This window comes from Falco rusticolus, chromosome 5, assembly GCF_015220075.1.
Source record: "Falco rusticolus isolate bFalRus1 chromosome 5, bFalRus1.pri, whole genome shotgun sequence".
NCBI classification, from domain to species: Eukaryota; Metazoa; Chordata; class Aves; order Falconiformes; family Falconidae; genus Falco; species Falco rusticolus.
In genome coordinates this window covers 56,567,186-56,594,398 of record NC_051191.1, presented here as the reverse complement: position 1 = coordinate 56,594,398, position 27,213 = coordinate 56,567,186, and the positions used below count along the sequence as shown (strand labels likewise).

Below are 27,213 nucleotides of genomic sequence, written 5' to 3'. Positions count from 1 at the left end.
TCCTTATTTTCTTCATTTTTTTTTCCTTCTGCTCTGCAATTCAGTTGCTGAAAATCTCAATTCAGATTCAGATCCAGCCATAGTCTGTATTTTCTACTGTAAACTCTGCGGAATGAGTAGCTGCTTGATAATTTCATAGGGTTTGGTATGTTGGTTTTTTTCAGTTTGCCATTTTCGATGTAGGTCATGCCAGTGCTCTTCCCCATTTTTGGTATTAAGGGAAGAGCACTGGCATTTTTGCCTTACCTTGAAGACTATTAGTTCTTCAATGCTTTGAAATCTTTCCACACTCTCTCATTATGCACATACCTTGAGTAATATGGATGGTATATTTATGTATAAAACAGCTTCCAAATTGAACATTTTAACTACCTAGGTGAAATATTTCTTACACTTGCCAGATGTAAGACATGATAACTAGATACTAATTAACTAGTTTAAAAATAGGGTTTTGTGCAGAAACTAGCAGCCAGGAGTACAATGCAGCATTAAGGGGGTAAAGAGTTTTGCCCTGGAATACCCACACAGTTTTATAGATATACGTTATTATGCATTTATTCTCAACTAATAAATGTAGTCCTGCAAATTACACAGCATTTTAAATTCTAAGGGTCTTCATTTCTGCTGACTCATAGCCAGGCGGCAGACCAATTTAGTCAACTAGTCTAATCCCCTGTCTATGTTGCTGAGTCAAATGGTGATATTTTTATTCATATTAGGTAGCACCTGATAGATTTAAACAGGATTACATATTTAAACATGATGTAAAACAGTATTAAATGTGAATGAGTACATGGCACAGTTCAAAACAGGTGTCTCACTGGGACCTCAGAGTGCAGCTTTACAATATGAAATAAAATGAACTTTACCCCAAACACCACAATGTCCCAGTAAAAACTATCCTGAAGTATTCCGAGCTGCACATCATTCTTCGTAGACAGAGCACAGAGGACCCAGAGAAAGCTTTAATGCTCTGTAGAGTTTCATCTATAATGTAATTTTTAAATGGCAGTTTGTACATTTGTTGCAATGGATGTTTGGTTCCTGTCAGTGAAAGCCAGGCAATAAACTACTATGGTCCCTTGTATTTGGGAATATGGCAGGTACTCGGCAAGATATGCTTAAGTCCAAAAAGATGACAGATAAAATCACCACCTTCGTTTCAGTTGTTCTTGTCCCACAACTCTGCATCCTCATTTGGAGTATCTGACTGCTAACACCATCAGTTTGCTACTTGTTATTTTGAAGGTGGGGGAATAGAATGATGATTACAAATAAACATTAGATATCCATCAACTCTTCCCCTCTACATACATCACTGTTACCTATATAAAATAAGCCTCTGGTGAATTCATGTTTTCAAATAACTTTTCTTTCTTGGGCCGCTGCTGCTTGCCTGGGTGCTGGAGAAAGCTGGTTTTGATGTGACATGGATGCTGCCTTGGAAAAATGTTCTACTGAGAATTTTTTTTTTTTTAATTATTGGGGGGGAGGGGGGGGGATACTTTTTACACAGGTGTTAAATTTCCTGGAGTTAATCGGGCAGAAAAATGCCTCTGAGGCATCATTTGGTCCATTAACTGCACTGCCAACTGCCAATAGCTGGAGTTGAATACTAACAGATTTTATAACTCTTTATGATAACTGACAAAGCCAGACAGATTCACAGTTCAGCATAGCCCTCCTGTTCTTACCTGCTGCCTTCTGTCTTTATATCCCCAGTGTACGAAACACACTTCCTTTGTTAACAGGGGAGACAGGAATAGAAGAAGCTGGGTTGTTTTGCTCATTTATGTGAAAATTATACAGATGAGTTAGTACGCAGCAAACCAGGATCAGCATCCCCTCCCCCACTTCTAGTTACTACTTCAGAAGGAAAGTTATTGCAGCATTGTGTCAGATATGTGCCCCATAACACATGGAGCAAAGCAGGAGACTAGGGAGCAGCTGAAAAACTAATTTTTAAGATTGCCATTTCCTGAGAGAAATCTTTATTCCTAAGACAAATGTGAAAAAAATATAGAAGGAAAATGAAGATGTTGCTGTTATTTAGTGTAGGTGTGTTATTTTGCTGGCTACTTCAAATTGTGCTGTATGAAAGCTTTTAATAGTTTTTTTTCCATGTAGACAGTGTCCTGAATCAGTGTCTTTACTAGAGAAGACTGCAAACCCTCATAGACTTCATTGCAGAATCAAGGTCAGCAGAAAGAGCATTCCCTAAATCATAGATAGCAATGTAGAACGTTCTCTAAATTGACACAGGTTGTATGTATGTGCACCCACTCTGGATTCTTACCTCCATGTTTCTCTTAGACTATTAGGACCATGCCTTGTTAGTTCTCAGCTGGGAGTCCCCACGTAGAACTTTGTTGAAATGGGTCATGACGAATTAGTATGTAGAATACTTCTCTGTGTTTCCATTACAACACCAACCATAGAAGATGCTGACTTTGCAAACAACTATGGATGAGACACAAATCCCAAAATCCTTATTATTTGCCATGGTTAATTATCCCAAATTACACTTAAAAGGATATATGGTATTTTTCCCATTTCTCCCACGGTGGGTGTTCCAAATGATCATGAAGGGAACATATGGCTAACTATTTAATAGCCTGTTTATCTGTCTGCTATGTGGCATCCCTGCAGCAGTCTTATTTCTTTGTTTGAAGTTTTCTATATACATGCATTTAAAAGGCACTTGGGAATATGAGGATAAAAAGCAGCAAATAAATATGTTTGGAAAGGATATGTTGTACTAAATCAGCAAAGGATAAAAAGCTCCAAAAAGGAGAAGGGAAGAAAATTGGCTCCACCTTAGAAAACTAATGCAAGAGCTGCTGAGTGAAAAAGAACACTTATCCAGCTGGGATTTATTAAGTGGAAAGCTTTTTTTAAAAAAAGGCTGTGGAAGACCAGAAATCAAAGATCGCTGTATATTTACTGGCTTTTTTGAAGCATCTGTTTTCTAATATCAGAGTATCTCACAATGACTAATCAACTGATGTTCAGAATATCCTTATGAGTTTGAGATGTGTTAGCCTCATTTTACCATCGAAGGAATAAAGAGATTATTTGTCCAAGACTAAATAGGAAATCTGTGACAGAAATAATAATGTAGGCCTGTATTGTCCAGCGCAGTGACTCAACCATAACACCATGCAACCTTCTATCAGGGTAAGAAGGCAGTAAGGGAGGGCTGTTGGTATAATTCACGACCAAAGGAGAGAAGCTGATGAGAGACCCCTCAGAAAAGATGGAGAGGGCTATATTGTTCTGGTTATGGTGGAGGAAATCTACCTTTGTTCTTGGGATTTGGTTAAAGGCATATAGAATGCTATAAATACATTTTCAGCTAACCCTTGCTGGGCACCTCTGATGACAGGTCAGTCTAAAAAAAGCCTGAAACCTTAACTTGTAATGAAATCTGAGACTGTGTTTTGAGCTTTGTCCACATGTGGTTATTTTATGAAAACTTAGAAGACTTGTATGCCAGCAAAGATGCTAAAATCTGTATTGCAGGAAGTTAAAGCCTTTTAGATTGATAAAACACAGATACAGCTGACATAAAAAAGGAAAAAAATGTCCTCTTTATTGCTCCAAAGGGAATTTAAACTGGACTGGAATTTCTAATATTTAAAAACAAAGACTGAAAAAAATCATGTTATTTAAATAAAATTTTCACACTTTGTGTTTTCCTTCAGCTTTTAAACATAGGTAGCTAAGACTGTACAACTAAAAGCGTTACCTCTGTTAAAACTTCTTCTCATTGCGATTACTGGGTGAGCTGACCACATTTTTTACCTACCTCCTAAGGGGACAGTTGTCATGCACTATTATCTGAACATATTTCATTATTTATGTTACTGCCAGTGAGAATGTCTTTTTAACCACATTCAGTTTGGTTCAGTGAGATTTTTATGCTAGGGCTTGCACATCCCGGTTGTAAATCCTGTAGAACACTGAAAAAAGCTGATGCAACTTTTATTAGCTATATTAACTTATTTGTAATAACGGATTCTCAGGCTTTCATCCAAATTTTCAAGATACATCTACCAATTGCATCATCGGCTTCTGAGAAATCTAAGAGCTTGGAAAAGTGAGACTACCATCATTAGGCTTACTTTTTCTGCGCAGAAGACTGCAACTTAACTGTACAACCTTTAGGGCTCCACTGATCAAAAAGGTTTAAATTCACTGCCTTCTAGGACTTCTCAGTAAATAGAATAAAATTGCCCTTATCCAGCACGTTTTCCACAGAGACGGTTGATCAAAGGAAGTTACAGGTAACTGAATTCAACAGTGTGTGTATTTGGTATTCATTTTATTTGCACTATGGTTTTTCACATAGTCTTGGCAAGGTAAAATGTTCTCAGAGTGGATGCAAATGAAGTGCAATTTACATATGCTTTAAACTGTCTTGTCATTGCCAGAGTTGTGTAAAAGGGTGTGATTTTGTACTACAACTAAATGCATCCAATGATTGGCACTGAAGAGGACAATCTCACAACTTCTTTTCTTTTCTCCTCTTCCCCAGCATGGATTCCTGCCCACTTTTCCCTAGAGCTTCAACCATGAGATTAAGGAAGCTAGACTGGAAAAAAAAATTAATCTTTCTAAAATTTATTAGGCTCTCCACTGGGGTTACATGACTATAACTTCCTGCACAAGTGCATAGCTGGAGCTAAGAGGAAGGAATAGGATGATTCCCTTTTGAAATTTGAATATATTTGCATTATTGCACATAGTCATGGCAATTGTAATGAGAAAAAAATACCTCCCTTTGCTGTGTTGTGAAGAGCTTACACAGTTGTACCTTTCAGCGTCAATTTGCTTTGAAAAGAAAAGGTTATGGGATTACAAGTGAGAGATACGTATTCTTTAAGGCATTGTGGAGCACACACTGGAGGCAACTTGATTCTTCAGTTTCTTAGTTTTGTTATGATTATTATATTTCCCCAGTTAACTGTGAACAGAATTCAGTAGGGGGGAAAAATATCTAATTGTATCAAAGATTCCAGCGATTCCCATGCAAGTCTGTTTGAAACTAACATTGCAATATGGAACTACTGAAATGCAAAAAAAACCCCAAACAAAACCACAACCCCCCAAAAAACCCAAAACATAAGCTGTTCGGAATTTCTTTTGTATCAGGATGATTTAATCTCCCATATAAAATTAATTTCTAAAGTGTCTTCTGTTAGGAGCTATACTATGTTCCAAACATTTGAGAGAGAGTTCAGCTAACACTATTTGTCTGAAAATGTTTACATTTTCTGGAAGAGGGAAAAGTCTACAGTTCCTGTCTAGTGAGAAGGAGGAAGCAAGCCTGGGAGGTAGAATGCAGAAAATCTGCAGATTATAGTGGTTTTCTCTGTCTTGGTTAAAAAAACCCAACCAAACACAAGTCACATATAGCATTTTGCATGTTAGCTGATTTTTTTATCAGCCAACAAATAAATTGTGCTGAAACATTAGACTTTACTCCCATGGTGATTAGATATTACAGTACATATGGTATGGAAATTTAAGTGGTGTTTGAAGACCTCATAATGCCTAAACACAGCATGCCTGCCAACTGTTGACCATACGCTATAGCTGAACCAAACGTGGAGTTGCATCCTGCTATCCTGCACCTGGATTGGCCATGCAAATATATCTTAGATGTTATTGTAGAGGAAGGCCTAGCAAGGACTTCATATACTTTCTCTCCACAATAGCTGCAGCAAGTAGATCATACATCCCCACCGTTAAAAACAGACGTAATCTTCTGTCTGTCTGAAATGAGTTTGTCACATCACACAAGATTTGTTGTCACCCTGTCCAAAAATTGTAGTGCTTCTGTTTTTCTCTTGGTGAAACTAGACAACATTATGTCCTTTATGTTATACTGACTGCATCTAAAATGCAAAAATATTTAGGACTGATGGGTCAGGGTGAAAGGTGCAGCAACAGACTAAATGCTGTACATGCTGACTTTGGTTGGTTTGTACAGTATGTCAACTTGAATAGTCATGTCCTGTAACATTTTATTCAATAGCTGGCATTTAAGTCTTAGAAAAACAAGCCAAAAAATCTGAGTAGTTTTTTTCTGATATTAAACACTGGCTTCTTTAGAGAAGTTTCTTACTGCAAGTTCAGCTCAAATTACGTTTACAGCATTTTAGAAGACCATCTGAACAAAATTAACTCCTACCAATTTTAATTATTCAGAAGTTTCCCCTCCTTTCATTTTATAGTTTAAATGTTACGTAGAATAATTTACTCATGAATAAATAGCCTTGATGCTTTTTAGACCTCTGTGATATCTGATATGTAAAAGCTGTACCAAAATAACTGAAAAAATGCTATCAGTGAGCAATTTCTCTTTGTTTTGTGGCACAGAGCCATACTGATTTAGTTAACATTCGTGTAAAGTCATCTTATTCCCATGTTATTTCACAGTGAATATCATCTGACATTTTATTCTGAAAGTAGTGATCCACTTGGAAAGTGGAGGACTTTTTTGAATCCTGCCTAAAACCCAGTGTTAATGTCTCCTTTTAGCTATATATCCTATATAGTTTGTGTGAATACCAGTAGTCTCTAAATTATGCAAGATACCTGTAGCTGGGATGAAGCATAAAGCAAGCTGTGTTACAAATCAACCAGTGTAACCACTCTGTTGATCTCAACCCACCTTTTCAGAGCATTTAATCTCCAGTTTCTACAGCATACCTGTTCTTCTAGTATTGGTCTCCATACTTTTCAGACCCAATGCTATTGCACAGTCTGAACAAGAGTCCATTAAACTGATTACTTGCTATTCCCCTACTGATGCTCTCTTCCAAGTTCTGCACAGGCACCTCAGGCTTGACCCAAAGCAATTCTTTTTCTTGGTTTCAGGATTCCAATGCACTTTCTTTCAAACTATTTTAAGACTGTCAATAGACCCTGCTATTCCAGTTTTGAATGAAATCTTTTGGTCAAACCAGGTTGTACCTAAGACAATAGGCAAACAGACTGAGACAGAAAAATGTTTGCTATATTTAAACATCCACAATACAACCCTATTTGTGACTCCGCAAGCAAGTACTGTAACAGACCCATTACTTTATTCCTGAATGCTTCCATTTCCCACTTTTTCTAAAACCATTGACTTACAGTTTTTACTTTTTGCATTGCATGGATTTTTAACATTTATTTTTAACAGATAGTACTTTTTTACCATGGAAAGCATTTTCATTTTTAATCAGCTGAAGTTTTAGCATATATTCTTATTATTATTAGCAATTATTAATTTAATTATATATATAATAAAAGCAATTATTAGCAATAATTAAGAATATATTCTTAAAATCTAAGCTTGAGCTGTTTAGGTTGAAGTTTGTCTGAATCAGGAAATTCTGGTAGGAGCTGAGAGAAACACAATGTTGATGAACAGCCTTTGATATTAGCCCTCTTAGGGTACAATATAATATAGGAGATACAACATCTAGTTATGTTTTAGTTATCTTGATGCCTGTTTGTCATATTACTTCTTCTGATGATGTCAGAAACCATAGGAAAGGGAAGATAAGGCAGATTGGCATCCTGAGCAGAAATATTAACGTATGCTACAGAATGCCTCAAGAGATAGGTTGCAGACATTGAAAGACCTCTGGTTTCCTCCTTAGAATTAGAAACCTGAAAATTCAGTACCAAGATCACCGTCTCTGTGTATTAGTTTTTCTCTTTCATTCCCTTCTGCTGTTGTATGGTAAGTTTTTCAAGCACTAAATCTGATTATAGATTCAGATTATAGAATGGTTTGGGTTGGAAGGGACCTTGAAGATCATCTAGTCCTAATCCCCCTGTCATGGGCAAAGACACCTTCCACTACACCAGGTTGCTCAAAGCCACATCCAGCCTGGCCTTGAACATTGCCAGGGATGGGGCATGATAATGCTCTTGCTGTCCCTGTAGTGTCACACTGATGAATTCTGGTCTGGCATGTCCTAAATAGACTGACCTGATGGACAAATTAATTAGAGTTGCAGCTGGTATTTACTTCTCATCATTAATGAGTACAGGGCTTTCAAGCTGCTTTTCAGAGGGCTTTTGAAGTTAAGATATTTTATTTTACAAATAAGATGGAATAAGACTGAATTTATTGTCACTTATCAAAACCCAGGTACAGGGCAATAGCTAGTTAAGACAGTGACACACCTCTTAGAGCTGAGCAACCAGATGTTAGTTGTTTTTTCTGACTCATTCTGAAACCAGATGAAACTACATACTACTTACAAGTTAAGCAGTGATGAGGTGGAAGCACATGCCACCTTTTGCTGAGAGAGGAAAAAAGGGCATTGAAATGTAAATTCTTATGGTATAGTTAAGAGTTTTCCTTAGCTTAATCTCATAGCCCCCAGATTTTTATACAGTCATTAAATAGTCTTGAATTTATCTCATCATCAACAAGCAAAATCATTATGCACAGCTGTACTATAGAAGTGGCACAATGCAATTATTTCATTGCACAGAACAGATGCATGCTGTTGGCACCTCAGACCCAGTAGGAGCTGCATGGAGCTTGTATCAGCAGGAATTCACTTTCCCATACATCACTTGGGGACACAAATGTGCAACGTGACAGGCCCATCACTACCAATAATTCATCTAATTTACTATGGCAAGGTGGATACTTGGTTGCGTCTGAATGCCAACAGGTCAGTGGCTTCATCTAGCAGCTCACGCTGTTCCCAGCAGTGCTATGTGCCTACTAATAATTTAATCTTGTATTTGAAGTTCAGTTCCTAGCAGTTTACCCCTTCTTTCTCATTGTCTTTCACTTCTACTTAAAAATATAATGGTCCATTTCAGCAAAATTAACTGCAATTTCATGGATCACTACAGCAGGAATAAATTTATACATAACACTGTAATCCATCTATTTGTTCCCCAGAATGCAAACTGACTTGATGAGCAATACTGTGTTCTATGTAAATAACCCTACTTCTAATTGAGAGTGCTGCATTTTCAGTGAAGAAGGGGGAGAGAAAAGAAGATTGTATCTCTGACTTTGACTTTCTGATAATTTTTCCAGGATATTTCATTTCAATTTTTAAAAAGTTTAACATATAGAAAATATAGGCATCAACTACCTTGATTTCTTTTTGAATGAAGACTCTGGTGCTCTGCTTGTGCTTCATTCTTTATTTTCTTTAAAAAAAAGTAGTTTTCAAAATCTGAATTCTCATATAACACGCCAGATTACAATATCTAAAATACCCAGTTCTTCTATCTAGTAGATACCAGTTACCATATGGGCAAGAATAAAACATTACTCTTGTTCTTCCATCAGCGTGTCAGTAATGTGCAAGAAGAAACACTCTACAATAGGATGAACAATAGGAAGTTCACTTTCCATAGCCCCTCTTACATTCAGAGTCTCTGCAGGGATTGTCAGCAGGTGGAATAATTTATATGAACTGGATAATTGTCTTTGTAGCGTGGATGCCTTTCTACTGTGAATTGATTGGCATTTCCACTTCTTTTCACTATAAAGATGTTAGACAGTAATTATCAAGAACCTCTTGCAGGTTCAGAACTAGAAACAATGTCTAGAGAAGATATTGAAAATAAAGATACCAGCTTTTATATGCTGTTATAGGTTTCCTAAACTACAAATTTTATCAACAAATTTGATTGATTATGAAATAGTAAAAGTTACTGAATGTGAATGGTGAAGATGTTTGAGTGGTAAACATTAAGTCTTGTCTTTAAACTTCATTGAACTACTGACTTGAAGTCCATCAAGTCAGTGCAACCTAACTTCTCCAGGAGGAACAAACTTATGTTACCAATATTATGGGGTAGTAGTTTTTTTTAAAAAAGAAAGAATTACTCTTCCATACTGTGCATTTAGTGAATTGTAGCATTTATTGCCACAGAGTGTAGTGAAGGGCAAAAACGTAAATAGAGACATTTACAGAAAATAAGTGGCTCTCAAATATAATTGTTCAAATACATTCTCTGGCTCAACAAGTCCCTGGATTGTTGCAGGGAACAATTTCTGGAAGGAATGTCAAGAGAAAGCTCATTTTGTTTCTTTTCTTCCTGCCCGTTTCCTGTAAATAGATCTTACTGGCACTCCCAGACAGAGGGCACTGGGCCAGATGGGCCTTTTGCCGGACCCTGTACACTATTGTAGTGCTTTTATGTGCATTATGGCATTTTAGTACAATTTCCTGGCAAAATCACATTTGCTTCAAAACCAACTTGTTTCTACCAGCAGCATCTGTTAGAACTGCAGAATGAGCAAACCCACTAGCTGAAAGTGCTTCAGTACTTGCTTCCTAACTGACATGCACCTGTGGTGCTGCTTAGTAACTTAGGTTGACTGGACTATCATTGCTTTGAGCAGCCAAGTTAATTACCCTATTGTCTTAGTAGTACTCGTGTAACTAGAAACTTGTATACACAGAATCTGTCTGTCTTCTCTGGTGCAATTCCTTCATTAACGTAGGAAAATACAGCTATGAAAGAGCAGTATCAGCCCCAGTCTATTTCAATATGTATTTTAGAACCAGGAAATATTAGTTTGTCTTGCTTATTTTCAAGCCACTAATTTTTGGAAATACCAAATGGATGGCAATTTCTTTTCAATTTTCAGCGTTTCATCTCATCTCTCTTCATATTAAAAAATGTTTCCACTGATATGTAAGCCTAAGTCAGCAGTGATGTAATTTTTCCTAAGTTCTTACTTGTAAAGGTGTTGGTAATTTTAAGTATTTTTTTCTGAAAATAACATAGAAAACTTGCATTTCCTTACTCTTTTTCTGATGTCTTTGTGGAGCTGTGATTACTTGCTATCTTTCCTTGAGAAATTAGTTTAAATAATCCCCCCCAAACTTCCTAATTTTAATTGACAGGCCTTCTCAAGTCATCTTTGATTCCGTACAGTGTTACCCACACAATGAAAATTCTTCACTGTCTCAGTATTGAAGAAGCCCTGTTGACATTGGTGTCTGACTTTCTCTGATCCATTATTTATAAAATAATCCAACTGTGTGCACTTACACACATGCCTCCAGTTCTTTCTGCAGTCATTCATCCATCATACCATGTGCATAATCTCAGAAAGAGAAACTGCACTGTATGTTAGTTCACTGATGTCTCAAATTAGTGAGCTTGGGGGACCCCAAGAATGGTTAGACGTTGCTTTTCTGACTTTTACTTTAGCATCAGAATAATTTTTCATAAAGTTCTTCATGTGCCTCCTGAGTGCCATAGATAAATATTCATTTTACATCTAGAGTCAGTAAGTGACACCAGACATTTCTCGTGGTGCTTATTCTATTGTCCAAATTAGAAAACTCAACACACTTCTGCAAATGTAACAGTTCTAACATGAATTAGAAATTAGGGCTTCACCCCCCCGAAAGGTGGCAGGATCAATAGCCCAACCAAGGTGCATCTACACCAATGCATCCAGCAGGGGCAACAAGCACGAGGAACTGGAAGCCGTTGCGCACCAAGAAAACTATGATATATCATCATGGAAACAAGGTGGGATGAGTTGCACAACTGGAGTGCTGCAGTGGATGGCTATAAACTCTTCAGAAGGGATGGGCAAGGAAGGAGAAGCCCTATATGTTAGCGAGTGTTTTGATTGTCTAGAGCTTAATGTTGGTGACAAAAGGGTTGAGTGTTGTAAGGATCGGGGGGAAGGCCAACAACGCAGATGTCATGGTGGGAGTCTGTTATAGACCACCCAACCGGGATGAAGAGGCAGACAAAATTTTCTATAATCAGCTGGGAGAAGTCTCACATTTGCTAGCCCTTGTTCTCATGGGGGACTTCAACTTACCAGATATCTGCTGGAAATACAATACAGCAGAGAGGAAACAGTCTAGGAGGTTCCTGGAGTGTGTGGAAGATAACTGCCTGACACAGCTGGTGAGGGAGCCTGTTAGGGAAGGCGCCCCGCTGGACCTGTTGTTTGTGAACAGAGAAGGACTTGTGGGTGATGTGATGGCTGGAGGCCGTCTTGGGCAGAGTGATCATCTCTAAGCATGTGGAGGAAAAGAAGGTTAGCAAGAGTAGTCAACATGGATCCACCAAGGGGAGATTGTGGCTAACCAACCTAACCACCTTCTATGGTGACTGGCTGGTAGACAGGGATGTTATCTGCCTTGACCTCCGCAAGGCTTTTGACACTGTCTCCCATTAACATCTTCATACATAAGCCCAGAAAGCATGGGTTAGATGAGTGGACAGTGAAGTGGATTTAGAACTGGCTGAATGGCAGAGCCAACAGAATTGTCTTCAATAGCACAGAACCTAGCTGGAGGCCTGTAGCTAGAGGTGTTCTCCAGAGGTCAGTACTGGATCCAGTCTTGTTCAACTTAATCATGAATGACCTGGATGAAGGGACATAGTGTACCCTCAGCAAGTCTGATTATGATACAAAACTGGGAGAACTGGTCAATACACAAGAAGGCTGCACTGCCATTCAGTGAGACCTGGACAGGCTGGAGAATTGGGCAGACAGGAACTTAATGAAGTTCAACAAAGGCAAGTGTAATTCCTTGAGAGGAATAATCCCATGCACCAGCACAGGCTGGGGGTTGACCAGCTGGAAGGCAGCTCCATGGAGGAAGACCTAGCAGTCCTGGTGGACAGCAAGTTGCCCATGAGCCAGCAGTGTGCCCATGTGGCCAAGAATACCAGTGGGATCCTGGGGTACATGAGGAGAAGTGTGGCCGGCAGGTCAAGGGAGGTGATCCTCCCCCTCTACTCTGCCCTGGTGAGGCCACATCTGGAGTGCCATGTCCAGCTCTGGGCTTCCTAGTTCAAGAGAGACAGGGACTCTCCAGACTGGAGAGGGTCTGGTGGAGAGCTACAAAGATGATGAGGAGACTGCAGCATCTCCCTTATGAGGAAAGGCTGAGAGAGCTGGGCCTGCTTATCCTGGAGAAGACTGAGAGGGGATCTTACCAATTTCTACAAATACCTTAAGGGTGAGTGTCAAGAGGATGGGACCAGGTTCTTTTCAGTAGTGTCCAGTGACAGGACAAGGAGCAACAGGCTACAACTGAAACACAGGAAGTTGCATCTGAACATGAGAAAGAATTTCTTTACTTTGAGGGTGACAAAGCACCTAGAAAAGGCAGCCCAGAGGGGTTGTGGAGTCTCCTTCTCTGGAGATACACAAAACCTGCCTCGACACAATCCTGTGCAACTGCTCTACGTGAACCTGTTTAGCAGATGTTTTAACTAGATGATCTCCAGAGGTCCATTACAGCCCTAAACATTCTGTGATCACAAAGTGATAAGAGTTTTCGATCCTTGGAGCAGTAAGGAGAGGGGTCAGCAGAACTGCTGCCTTGGAATTTTGGAGGGCAGACTTTGGCCAGTTCAGGAGTCTGGTTGACAGAGTCTCTTGGGAAGCAGTCCTGAAGGGCAAAGGAGTCCAGGAAGGCTGGACATTTTTCAAGCAGAAAATCTTAAAGGTGCAGTAGCAGGCTGTCCCTATGGGCTGAAAGATGAGCCAGTAGGGAAGACCACCAGCCTGGCTGAACAGAGAGCTTTGGCTGGAACACAGGAGAAAATGGAAAAGGGGCAGGCAACTCAGGACTACAGAAGTGTCATGAGGTTATGCAGGGAGAAAATCAGAAGGGCCAAAGCCCAGCTAGAATTTAATCTGGCTACTACTGTAAAAGACATTTTAAAAAGTTTCTCTAAATATGTTAGCAACAAAAGGAGAGCTAAGGAGAATCTCCAGCCTTTATTGGATGCAGGAGCAAACGGTGACAAAGGGTGAGGAAAAAGCTGAGGTATGTAATGCCTTCTTTGCCTCAGTCTTTGAAAGTAAGACCAGTAGTTCTCTGGGTACTCAGCCCCCTGGGCTGGAAGGCAAGGCTGGGGAGCATAGTGAAGCCCCCATAATCCAAGGGGAAATGGTCAGCAACCTGCTACACCACTTAGGCACACACACGTCTACAGGGCTGGATGGGATGTACCCGAGGGTACTGAGGGAGCTGGTGGAAGCGCTCACCAAGCTGCTTTCTATCATTTATCAGCAGTCCTGGCTAACCAGGGAGGTCCCGGTCGACTGGAAGTTAGAAAATGTGATTCCCATCCACAAGAAGGGCTGGAAGGAGGATGCAGGGAACTACAGGCCTGTCAGTGTGACCTTGCTGTCAGGGAAGGTTATAGAGCACATTGTCTTGAGTGCCATCACATGGCATGTACAGGACAACCAGGTGATCAGGCCCAGCTAGCATGAGTTTATGAAAGGCAGGTCGTGCTTGACTAACCTGATCTCCATCTATGACAAGGTGATGCACTTTGTGAATGAGGGAAAGGCTGTGGATGTGGTCTACCTAGGCTTTAGCAAAGCTTTTGGCACCATTTCCCACAGCATTCTCCTAGACTGTTGATCTGCTTGAGGGTAGGAAGGTTCTACAGGGGGATCTGGACAGGCTGGATCAATGGGCTGAAGCTGAATTGTATGACCTTCCACAAGGCCAAGTGCTAGGTCCTGCACTTGGGTCATAATAACCCCACACGATGCTACAGGCTTGGTGAAGAGTGTCTGGAAAGTTGCCTGGCAGAAAAGGACCTGGGGTGCTGGTCAACAGCCAACCAAATATGAGCCAGCAGTGTGCCCATGTGGCCAGGAAGGCCAGAAACATCCTGGCTTGTATGAGAAACAGTGTGGCCAGAAGGATCAGGGTAGTGATTGTCCCCCTGTACTCTGCACTGGTGAGCCTGCACCTCAAATACTGTGTTCTGTTTTGGGCCCCGCACTTCAAGAGGGACATCGATGTGCTGGAGAGTGTCTAAAAGAGGGAAACAAAGCTGGTGAAAGATCTAGACAACAAGTCATATGAGGAGTGGCTGAGGGAACTGGGGTTGTTAAGCCTGGAGAAAGAAGGCTTGGAGGAGACCTTATTGCGCTGTACAGCTCCCTGAAAGGAGGTTGTACTCAGTTTCTTCTCCCAAGTAACAAGTGATAGGACAAGCGGCAATGGCCTGAAGTTGCTTGCACAAGGGGAGGTTTAGATTGGATGTTAGGAAAATTTCTTCACTGAAAGAATTGTCAAGCATAGGAACAGGCTGCCCAGGGAGGTGGCTGAATCACCACCCCTGAAGGTATTTAAAAGATGCATAGATGTGGTGCTTAGAGACATGGTTTAGCGGTGGACTTGGCAGTGTTAGGTTAATGGTTGGATTTGATGATCTTAAAGGTCTTTTCAACTTGATTCTTTTCCAAATAATTCTATGATATCATTCAAAATTCTGGAGAAAGAAGCAGAGACAGAAATAATTTCATTCTCTCTTTCTTATCTGTGTAAGACAGACAACACTGGGATTCCATGGCAGCAAAATTAATGAACAGGAAGACAGTGGAGACTGCTTTCTGCAATAGCCTTTTGGTTCCATTCAACTGTTCTTTAACCAAAAGTACAGCAACCATTTACAGACCTAAGGAGAAAATACAGAGAGTATGCCTAGCCTCTCCTTTTGACAAGACCACAGCTTGACTCCAAACTAGAAGGAAAGTGGCTTAGTTTTACTCAATAATATATGCCATAATAATTAAGTGCTTTGACATTTTTATGTTGAAAACACCATATTCAGGTGTTTCACAATGAAAAGTCTACCAAGAACATGGAAAGCACTAGCAAGTAAAAGAAGAAATGGATAATGTTATTTTCCAGTAAGCTTGTTTAAATGTAGCCTAACACCTTCAACTACTAAACCACACCTGTTGACTTATGGTGCTACTGTAGCTAGCATTTTGATCACACCTATTATAAGATCCAAATGCAAATGTCAGATCCAGTGAAAGTTGTATTATAGCTGAAGGACAACATCTGCAACTAGGAAGAAGGGAAGGAAATGTTTCGTGTCAATCCATTGCAACCCTTCTGTCTACAGAATTTTCAAAGGGCTCTAAACAAGAGCAGAGAGGTGAAGAAATTAGAACAAGAGCTTCCATTTGTCTGTGAATTGCTCCACTAAACTGTAACAACAGTGTTTCTAGACCTATCGGCATGGATCTGTTAGCTTTCACAGCTGGTATACTCAGTAGGAGGTGTATTTTAGTCAATGCAGTAATAGCATAAAAAGGGAATGCAGCCTCCAAATGATTTAAATTATGCCTGTGAACTGTCATTTCACAGCTTTATGAGATGTTCCTGTTCCCCTCCCTCCCTTTTATTTTTTACCATCAGCCTGGGTAGATTTCTGTGCAATTCCCAGCTGAGTCACCAGAGAAGGGTCCACCTTCATCATGTATTAATTTGATTTCAAGCCCCGACAAACACACAGCCTCAAGAAGGGAGACAATCTGTAATACACTATAAGAACAAAAGATAAAAATATTAAAATTCATAATAAATGTTTGTTTTCCATCTAAGCCCCCTCCCCACACCCCCATTTATGAGCGTGCTTCTCCTTTCTGCTAGCTACCACAGTCCAGACTGAGGGATATTTTTAATGTAAGGATAGGCATGAATTTCAAGGAAAAGATCAAAATGGTACCTTTTATTTTTTTAAAGAATAGAGCTAATTAAGCTTTTTATCAAACTACACTCATCTTCAAATGACTTAGATGGGAAATATATTGGTTTAATTAAGATTTCACAGGGAGAGACTGTTGCAAATGCTTGGAACTGAGAGAAAGGGGGATCTTTATGAGGAGGGTGATGTATGTTTTACAAGTCCCTGTGTCTCTTTGTTGTTTGCACTTCAAATAGAGTCCATTTTTATCTGCCTCTCTCCTGCTGAGAGAAAGTGATTTTATCATGTGTTTCAATGAAGCTATTAAAAACTTCAATCATGAGATTCCTCTTTTGCCTTTGTATATTTCTCTCTCTCTCTCTCTCTCTCTCTGTCAGAGTTGCACTGTGACATCGGTTATATGGCAGCATACATCGATTTGCTTTGGTTTACACATGGATTAGATAATTCTCATGCAATCATAGCTTGCTTTAACCAAAAAGTTAGTACCCGTGTTTTCCTTAGCTGGCTCCCCACTTGGTTTGACTTTTGTTGGTCTACAATTTTGAAGGTTTTGCTGTGCTTCCTTCTTTCTTTGTTTTTAGCAAGTGTTGAAAAGTTCAGGAGCGTCAGCTTGAAGTTCTATATGCATACAAAAAGAACAATGCCAGCTCAATACTTTTCCCTCACTTCAGGAGCTCAGGAATATTTCAGAGGTGAAAAAAGAATGTATTACAGTAACGTGGCATTACAATACAAGTATTTGGGGGGCAATACCAGACAGGACTTCTACATTGACAAATCATATACTCTTAATGCTCAGATGTAGTTATTTATCCAGTAATCTAAGACACTAAAAGGGATGTGTACTAGAGATAAAAAACATGTCAAAATAGTTGGATCATAACTAAAACAAGCTATTAACCTAAAAGATCCTCCTTGGACAAAAATAATAAAAAAACCCAAAACAACAGAAATACCCAGATTTTGATGACTGAAATATAAAATTTAGTAGATGATTGCATTTAAATAATATTTAAATCAAGTAATTGAGATTACAAAGGCCTGAAGCCTGAATATAGCAATACATTAATTTCTTGTCTTTTGCTTTTGTTTGTCAGTTAATGTTTAGACAAATCATGTCATATAAATGAAGCCAAACAGTTTAGGTCTTAGTGTTAGTAGACAAGACGTCAACATTTGATTCTTGCATTCTGTGCCTCTGTTCTTGAGCCAGCTCTGTGTGATTAGTGCTGCAATGCTGCATATATAACTGATTTGCAGTTTGCTTACAAGATTGATGTCTCTAATGCAAAACAAAAAATATTTTTGGCTGAATAGCAAAGAGTATATTATTTTTGACCAAATGGAAAGTTGTGTTTTGCCCAAAAATATTTTTTATTGTTTCAGGTGGTTTTACCTGTTTATTCAAAGCAAAGTATATTTTGAGAGCAGTGTAAAGATGAAAAATCAGAAAATTTGGTATTGGAAATACTTCAACCATTAAAAATGGCAAAGGAGTAATTTGATAGAAATTCACAAAACAGCTTAATCCTTCTCTGTAACCTTTTGGACAAAAGATATTACTAAGAATACTTCTTTTCAAGATTTGATATTTCAATATTATCAGTCATATTTTGCCCATTTCTCTTTGTAACACCTGCACTCTTTTGAGGGACACAGATGGAACCCGATCAATCTGGCTGCTTGTTCTTCAAAGTCAACAATAATTAGGAGTTAAAACATTTTTTTTCTGAGCAGCAGGCTGGAAAAAGCATGGACCACTTGGCCAGGCTCTGAACCATACTCAAGGAAATGGAATTCCATCCACATCCTCAAACAGGTACAAAGTCAAGAAAAGTGGCTTCGAGAAATCAGGGTGTGTGGATCTCACTGGCTCCAGAACTCAGTAATTTATGAATCTATTTCTGCTGCAGCAAATGGTCCTTTCCTGGCTTACAGTCTACCAGACAGAATTTAGTTCATGTTTTTAGGCTACGATTTTAGAGTGGTCTTAGAGTGATGGCTGCAGGGAGAAATTTCACTTCATGTCAGTTCCTTTTTCCTGTGAAATGCCTGGTGCTGGCAGCTGCAGGCACAGTACCAGGCAGCCCATGGGCCAGCGCCAGGGCTGCGTTTCCTAAGGGGACTTTCTGCTTTCCAGCAGCAACGGATTTTCCAATCATCCATGTCCCTTCTCCCACGGGGGCCCTGCTGGCCCCTGGCAGCCCTCGGGCAGGAGGAGGGACTGGAGCTCTGAGGGCAGGGAGCAAAACAGCCTTTCGGGAAGCCAAGCCTCAGAAGGGACAGGATGAGCGCAGGGCATCATGCCCCTGTGTAATTAATGTGTGTAGTTAATTACCAATGGGGTTGATGTAGGTGAGGACACACAGGTGGACTCACACTGCCAGGACCAGCCCTCCCCTGTCCCTGCTCCTCCTTACCTAGCAGTGACTGTCAGGTAACCTTTTCCCTGGGAGAGTCTAACTGCTGCCAGTCACCTGCAAAGACCCACCCCCTTTCTCTCCTAACCCAATCTGAATGCTCTCAACCAGCCCTCCCTTCCCCCATAGGGTCCTTGCATTCAGAGGGACTGTCAATCATCCTGCAAGCCCCACCCCTCCCTGCTTTCAGCCCGTGCTGCGAGGGGTGGGCGGCCCCCGCCATTTCCTGTAGGGGTGGCATGCAGGGCAACGGGCAGGGGTGTGGGGGAGACAGCTTAGTGCAGTAACACAGCAGTGTCTTTTCAGCCTTTAATCACCTGAGGAGAAAGCCTTAATTCTAGTTTTGTTTTTAAGGCATTTACGTGGTCCATAGATATTTTGCCACCTGAAAGTGCCATAGTATGGGTGTTGGCCGTATAAATCATCACTGCTTTGGGTAGATCACGGTCCCTCTGTCCAGGCCACCGGCCTTCCATGATGCGCCTATGCTAGTGGCTAAACTGATGCAACTAAATAGGCAAATGTGCCTTTTCTTTCTTCTTATAAGAATCTGGTTGTCATACCTCTTTTCTCACAGCTTGAAGACAACCTTCTGGTTTGCTAATTGCGGACTCTGATGAAATCCCAGACTGCTTGTATCAACTCCCTCTTGGCCTGTGCCTGCAGAAGCACACGATGGTCTTTGTATTTGCCTGTGTTTGCCACAGAGATTGCTTCTCTGTGGGTACACTGTGTGCATACACCTGTGGACTCTGTCATGTCAAATGGGATGTGTGGCAGGAGAGGTGCTGCACAAATTGAAATGCTGATAGCTTATGACCACCACTGTCACCCCATATTAGAGAAAAGGGCACATTTTAGGAGACTTTTGATGGCTTATTCCTGGGAATGAGTACTTGTGTCCAAAGGGGCCAGTGCTTTCCAGATAGATACCGTAAATAACTGAGCGTTGAGCAAGTCATGGGGTGCCCCAGCACATGGCATGCTGCTGAAGCAGCAAACAGCTGTAGCATTTAGGAAAAACTGCTCTAGAGCAACTGTAAGCCTTGCAGTAAGAGAATAAAACCACACTAAGCTGAGCCCCACACCCAGCTCAGTAAACTACCACGCCTGTGAGTTCCTGCGTGGTTTGTGGTTTGTGCCCCGCCAGCTTGATTGACTGTGCTTCATGAGGGATAGGCAACGATGCCATTGTGAAGACTTGTGTGTACTGCATGGCTCCGCAGACTTCGGCCCTTGCTAAGTACTTGCACTGAAGACAGGAGACAAGTTGGTTATTATGAGACTCTTGCCATTCCCCACTGCTTTGTCTCAACATAGATCCTGAACGAGCAGAGTGCAACCATCTGCCGCAAAGGTACAGATCTGCTCAGTTGCTTGCTTCTTTCACTATGAAGTTTTAAGGGTAGATGCATTGGCTAAATTAGCATCACATTTTGTGCAGAGTTAAGCAAGGAAGGTCTTAGCTGCAAGCCTCAAGGTTTAATGTGTTTTCATTTCTACTGCGGGTGCATCACATTTTTCTCCTTGTCAATGGGGGATCAGGACTGTGCTCAGGAGGAGGGTATTTATAGGAACAGAGCAAAGAAAATAATAAATGGGGATTTTTTATGGTTTGGGTTTTGGTTTTTTTTAAGTCAGAAGCAAAAAGATATCCAGATTTCCCAGAAACTTTAAGGTTGCTCAGACAGAGATCAGACTATTGTCTCTCTCAGACACCCAGTGTGATAATACTGACTGGGGCAAGATGCCTAGAAAGAAAAATGCTTCTGGCAACTGTAGATCTGGCATCATTGACCCTCTTTTTGGTGTCTCCTGTGGAATGTGGTGGGGTCTCAAGAGGCCAGGCATGAATGTAATTTCTCCTCAACTGCTTTTTGATGTTATTTTAAAGCTTTTTAATGCATTGTAACTATAATATGCAGTACTGCTATGAGACATTTCTTTAGAATTGAGTGCTATGGAGCTGCATGGCAAGGTTTCTGTGTATTTCATGTATGCTTGTGTGCATAGAGAGAGTTCATAATACTTTACTTGTCTTGCAGTTAACCTCTGAGCAAAAGGATATCAGTCTCCAAGACAGCATTTAGTAGCACTATATCAGCACAAAATTTTCTTAGAAAAAATAATAATCTAAACTTGCTTCAGCAGCAGGAGAAGCTGTCACATTCATATTGATCTGGAGAAGAAAGGTTTTATAATGACTGAGCCAGGAGAAACTGGCTTTTGGGATGAGAGAGAGTTGCCCACCAGTTATGTTTTGGCATGGAAGACTGTAGCTGATGCAGCTAGCAATGCCAGTCATCCACTTGTAAGTGGAAGGAGAGTAAGACCCATGCTTTAGCCTCTGCTCCCAGTTTTCTGAACAGGGCATAAACCCTGGCTATGATGTGACAGTGAAATGAGTTGTGGAAAAGATATGGAGAAAACATTTTCCCTTACTAGGCTCTGGGTGAAAAAATGCTGTTGGTGTTCCAGTGAAGCAATCCCCTTATTTTTCTATCTAGCGACATTTACTTTTGTTTCTTTGTTGCATCCAAACTTGCAATCCCACAGAAAAGAGTTTAAACACCAAATAGTGCTATGTGTCATTCCCATTTTTACCAAGAAAGCAGAATAACCTGGAGATGGATGGATAGGCAATGTGAAATGTACACGTCTAAGCTTAGTTTTGTTCTCTGGATTTTGAAGTTGTTTCAACTCTACCTCTCCCTTCTGCACACATCTCCTAAAAATGAATGATCTGCCTGTGCAAAACAAAAATTTGTCTTTCACAAGGTATAATTTTGTACAACTGCCAGAGAACCAGGACTCTGCTTCTCAAGTTAGCTGTCTGTCCTGATCTCTTATACCTGCTTACATTAGTTTGTAAAAGTATAGCGTGTCTGCAAGCTTGTCTTGTTTTTACAGGTTATAGCCATTACTCTAATAACAGACATCACTTCGAACTTTGTCTTCCTTTACCTAATCACCCAGAATTTCTTTTTCTTCCCCACACTTACCTTCTACTCTTGCAACCATATGCCACTGCTCTCCATTTTTTCTGATTCAAGGGCAACGGCAGTGAGGTTGTAATGTCCTCTGTCTGTACAATGCTATACTTTGCCCTCCCCACCAATTTGCAGCTTGACAGCAGCTCTCTGTGGCCACAGGCAGTATCTGAAAGTTTGGCCAGCAAGAGGTTGCTATTAAGCCACAGGTCTGAAACTACTGCTGTAGGCAGTCTCTTTTGGTTTTACTGCCTGACATAATGAAAATGATCTTCATTCCCTTTACTATGTTTCTTCCCTTAACGGTATTTTCACTCGAAATTCTTCTCTTAGTGGAGCTGTAAGGTATATACCATAAAATACACACACTGGCAAGTTCCGTCTCTGATAATAGTCAGAAGGCCCTACCCACTGCAGCTGAGAAAATGCTGTATGTTTTATCAGTAATGAAATATTGCTATCAGCAGTTGATATGGCTATGTCTTTGGGGCTCATTTTACTTTCTTTTGTTTGTATAATATAATAAGGCCCTGTCTTTCTCTGCCTTTCTCCCTTCTCTCCAGAGTCTGGTTTTGGTTTAAGAGGAACATAGCTACTCTGTCTTCTTTCAGTTCCTGAAATTGCTATACACAATCTAATAATTGTCACACACTTGATCTGAAGCTCAGGTCTGGCTGCAAGCCATATTCAAGTCAGTGCAAACAGTATCCATAAATCCCTTGATATCTTTCAAAAATCTTTACTTTGTAGCTCCCTTGAAGGAGACTTCTTAGGCTTTTCATTTTAGTTTTCCACCATTCCTTGTACATTTGGGCAGCAGCAAAGGAAGTATATTACCATTAGGGGTTATATGGTAGTGACTGCCTTTCCTGTATAAGCCTTTCATCTTAATGTCTACACACATTTATAACTATTGATGGGCATTTTAACCATTTGGCCTTAAGACAGGTGAGGATGAATGCTCTCATTTTATAATCAGGCCCATGGACATGAATGTAATGACACTGAGATGACCGGGGCACTAAAGCCGTACATACTATCTTAACAAAATTTATAATCTGTAAAAATGAACTGGCCTCCTGAGAAGGCAGCTTTATGGCATTCAGTAATCCCTTTCCATTTACATATCTCCACGTATGGCTATACTGTACTTTTTAGATGTGTCCTACAATACGTAGAGGTGAAGTGACTTGGTCAGAAAAGCACAGCAAATCTTTAGCTGAGCTGGGCTTGGAAACTGGATTCTTGATCATCTTCAAGGCTGCCTTGTTTCTGTATTTTATAGTGACAATTTCAAATAAGCACTTTTATAAAAGAGGGGTGTGGGGGGCAGAGAAAGAAACAAATGTGAGTAGAATTGGCAGTGATATTAGCTAGGCTAGTAAGTGTATGCACTATAGTCTTCATGCTTCAAGGTACAAACTGACTCCCGTGATATAGCCTTTCTAGTGGGTTGGTGCTTTACTTAAATACTCCTGATGTTTGGTTATTACTGCCCCATGGATGTTGGACTTAGTCAGCTGGGCGATGTGGGTGAAAGGAAGGGCATCTTTCTTCTCTTTTGGCTTGAGCCCAGAACACCATCTCTGAAGTGTAGTTGCTGTAAACACTATTTCTAGAAGGATTTCAAATAGATGAGAATGAACAAAAGTGATCTTGGAAAGGGTATGAGTTCTTCCTGTAACCTTATTTTTTTTAAATTGTTCTGCTGATTAGAGAACTGTGCTAAAATGCCATTTAAATAACATCTAAGCAGGGGAGACTAACCTTTGAAGAATAAGCTTGCTAAGAATGGACACATTATCCTGGCACTAAGATCATAGGTCAGTACTGCAAAATATTATGAGATGAAAGAAAATTACTCAAATGCCTAAATGAACAGTATGCACCAATACATGATGATACTCTTTTTTCCTTTTCTTGGAGCTCCGAGATCCATCCTTCCTCCCCCTCCCCAGATCTATAACCTTTTTTACATATGGCTTTATCTTTTCAGAGCAGTGTACAGTACCAATTACATGCCACTTTTTCCCCTGAGTCACTGTAAGCCTTACGTTCTCTAGACTTTCCTTTCTAGTTCCCCAGTAATTTTTTATTATCTCATCATGACAAAACCACCAGTAACCCTTAAAGCACAAACTTTAACCCTCAGAGATCTGCCATTCCTTTTTTATTTTTAATAAACTAGCTACATAAATAACATCATGTTTCCAGGTTGTAGCCACTCCAAGCTACAGCTGAGTTCTGGCACAGGAGAAACACTCCATAACCCTGCAATCTAAAAGGGATTATTTTAGGATGGGAACAAACTTCTAAAATTGTCTCTGTGCATGAATGTGCCCTGGTAATTGTTTTTCATGCAGAAGTGTATAGTGGATAAAGACAGGATACTGGAGGCATTCTGTCTGACTGTTTGTACACAGCATTTGCTGTACCAGATCAGGCTATTCATCTGTCATATCCAGTAGGGTACCCAGATATCAAACCATAATGATTCTGAGAAAAATGACTGAATCCTCTATCAACCAAGTATGCAAAGCTCTACACAGTGATGGAACAAACACTTTCTAACAGGGTGGTTAGTTTACCGTTTCAAGCTGTATTATCAAGTTTCAAGCTGTATTATCATTACACTGACAGAAATAAGGCTACTGCTGAACCATGATGTGCTAGGATTCTTCTTTCTTGGTAATCCTAATAGTGTAATAGATCTCTGAGATTAAATTCACCAAAGCAAACAAAAATTTTCCCAATTTACTGTCAAAGAGAACTGAATCTAGTCTGAAAATACTTTCCCTGCCTGAACAACTGGTGAATCTTAATTCATTGAAGTCAAGTGCTTCAACATTCTTAGTAGAAGGGGATGAATAGACATGCAATATTACATTGCTGAAAATTATATAGATGTTGTCATAATCATGTCATTACCTTCAGGAGAGGCCATGTACAGCACTTGCGTTCTTTGCCTACTGATTTGATATAGCATATATTGCTATCTCCTCTACGCCAAGTAATTACACCTGTAATACATGCCTAAATGATTTAATACTCTCTTTTTTTTGCTGTAATAAGCCCATTTAATAATCAAAGCTTCTGAATGTTTGTATTGTCAGATTAGCTTTAAATGATGTTCAAGAAAATATTCTTCCTTTCCCACACCACCACAAGGCAGTTCTCAGTAGGTCTGATATCGCTGCTCACAGCGAGAGTTTCATCATTCAGAGCAGCAGCTGCTTCCCTCTGTTCCCAGCAGAAGTGAAGCCAAGCATCGCTGTTGGAAGATGGTGGTGCTGCAGTCTACCAAGAATACTGGTGTGAAGTGATGAACATTTTGAAAGGGCCATTCTAGCTGTGGGCAGCTCAGGTATCTTGAAAGCTCCATTTGTAGCATTATCTGAAGGAATGAATTAAACACCAGGGGGGTTTTTTTAAGAGAAAATTTTTCGTAAGAAGCATCATAGAGGTAAAAAAAAAATCTTGGAAAAATCTTCATATGTTGTCTAGGCAAGGTTTTTGTGATCTTCAAGTAGAATAAAAATCTAGATTAAACAATCCATTATGGAGGATATATAAACAAACAAAACATTAAGCCCAAAGTGTCAAGTTTCTTAAAGAACCCATATTTCAGAATAATTTTACTTAATGAATTAGTTAATAGGTTTACTTGTAACTTCTCTAGAAATTCATTATGTGCCCTTACAATTAGTGCTGTAATTCTTAATGTACACCGTGCTTCTCATACATAGAAAAAACACCATATCCTTATTTTAAATGCAAAACTCAGATCAACTGTAAGTACACAGATAGACAAACACCTCCATAGTATACACTAATTAATTTTATTTTTTTTACTCTTTTTCAACACTGTTCTGATTTGCTCCTCTTGACTGTTGAGGTCACTGTGGGAAACAGGGTTGAAGCAACCACAGGATGATGTCTGTAGGAATTACTCATTCACTAAAAACTGCAACTGCAGAATGTGTTTAGAAATATTTTCTTAAATCTCCAGGGCATCTGTGGGTCAGCTCTTTAAGCATCCTGAGCTTTAGTATTAATCAATTCTTTTACAGAAAGTCTTTAACTGACTTTCAGACACTGTTGACACTGGATGCTCTGCACTGACAGAGGTTATGTCTTCATTGCCAAAAAGAAGCAGTGCTTTAATATTCAAGTGGATTACCCCAGATATATTCCTCAGTGTGGAATCTCAGTGATTTTATGACAATGTGGCTAGCTGTGTTCAATACAATACATACTTCAAACAGCTACATCAAGGTAGTAATTCCATTGGGAATTCACTATGGAGTAGCTGTCTTGATTGAAAAAAAAAAAACACAAAAACAACTAAACACATCAGTTCTTGAGATACAGGCAAAGTCATGGCAGAAGAAAATCCAGGCCTCAGCAAGCTGTCATTCTAAAGAGAAAGGTAAATGAAGAGTGGGAAGTAGAATGGAGAGAAGATGAAGGGCTTTTTTTGAATGAGGAGCTCTCCCCGCATCGTTGTACAAGAGCAGTTGTTTCAGGATAGTTCTTTGGGTAGCCATCAGTACTCCAGAATAAGAGTTCCTTTACCTGCCTTGATTTCTATCTCTTTTGTAGGGCCTCAAAGCTCCCCACACCTGTTTTCACCTGTATTATTACTGTGTCGCTGTAACAAATCATCAGTGGTACTGCTCTCAGCTGAAGGATTCCTTTCCTCTCCACAGCCACCTAAAGAGCTTTTACCATTCTTTGTGTACTGTAACATACAGAGTCACTGGGAATGGTAGCACACTTGTAGCCACTGCTTTGAGTCTTTGAAACTCTTTGTGATTTCGTCTGGTAATTTTGGGGAGATTTCTAAAGAAATTCACAGCACTTCAGGAGATCATGTTAGTGATGAGATTCAAGCCCTTTCCTGTGAGTCAATACTGAATGATATGCCCTAGCACATTTCTTGCATGTGAGACCTACAACTGTAGGTTGATTGCCTGTGGTCATCAATTATCCTTCAGCTAATTGCACAAGTCTGAAGGAGTTTGCCCTGATAACCCAGGCAGATTTCAGTTTGCCTTCTGCACATCTGACATTTTTATTTTAATTGGCCAGTTGTTGCTTCTGCTCTTAACCTGCTGTGCGCTGCTGAAAAGCACTGGAGGATGGATTTCATTGTTAGGTGAAGGGATAGACACAGAGTCAGGGAAAGAAGCAGCCAAACCAGAGGTATCCTCCAGGGTAAAGCTAAGGTCAAAGGACACAGTCATCATATTTTAACATGCAGGTTTACCTGCTCAGCTAAACCGTACCAGAGCTGTCCAGAGAAA

The 27,213-nt window shown here is 40.1% G+C and overlaps 1 protein-coding gene across 2 annotated transcripts in view; it reads left to right on the top strand.

The window, feature by feature from the left end:
• Positions 1–27,213, top strand: part of GRAP2 (GRB2 related adaptor protein 2) — an 81,432-nt gene that overhangs the window by 20,301 nt on the left and 33,918 nt on the right. Inside the window, exon 1 of one of the 2 annotated variants that reach the window (XM_037390319.1) lies at positions 20,105–20,274. The exons of the other annotated variant lie outside the window; for it this stretch is intronic. The gene's annotated coding sequence lies outside the window, so the exon portion shown is untranslated. Of the gene's footprint in view, positions 1–20,104; positions 20,275–27,213 lie in introns of those variants that run through there. 2 annotated transcript variants of the gene reach the window in all.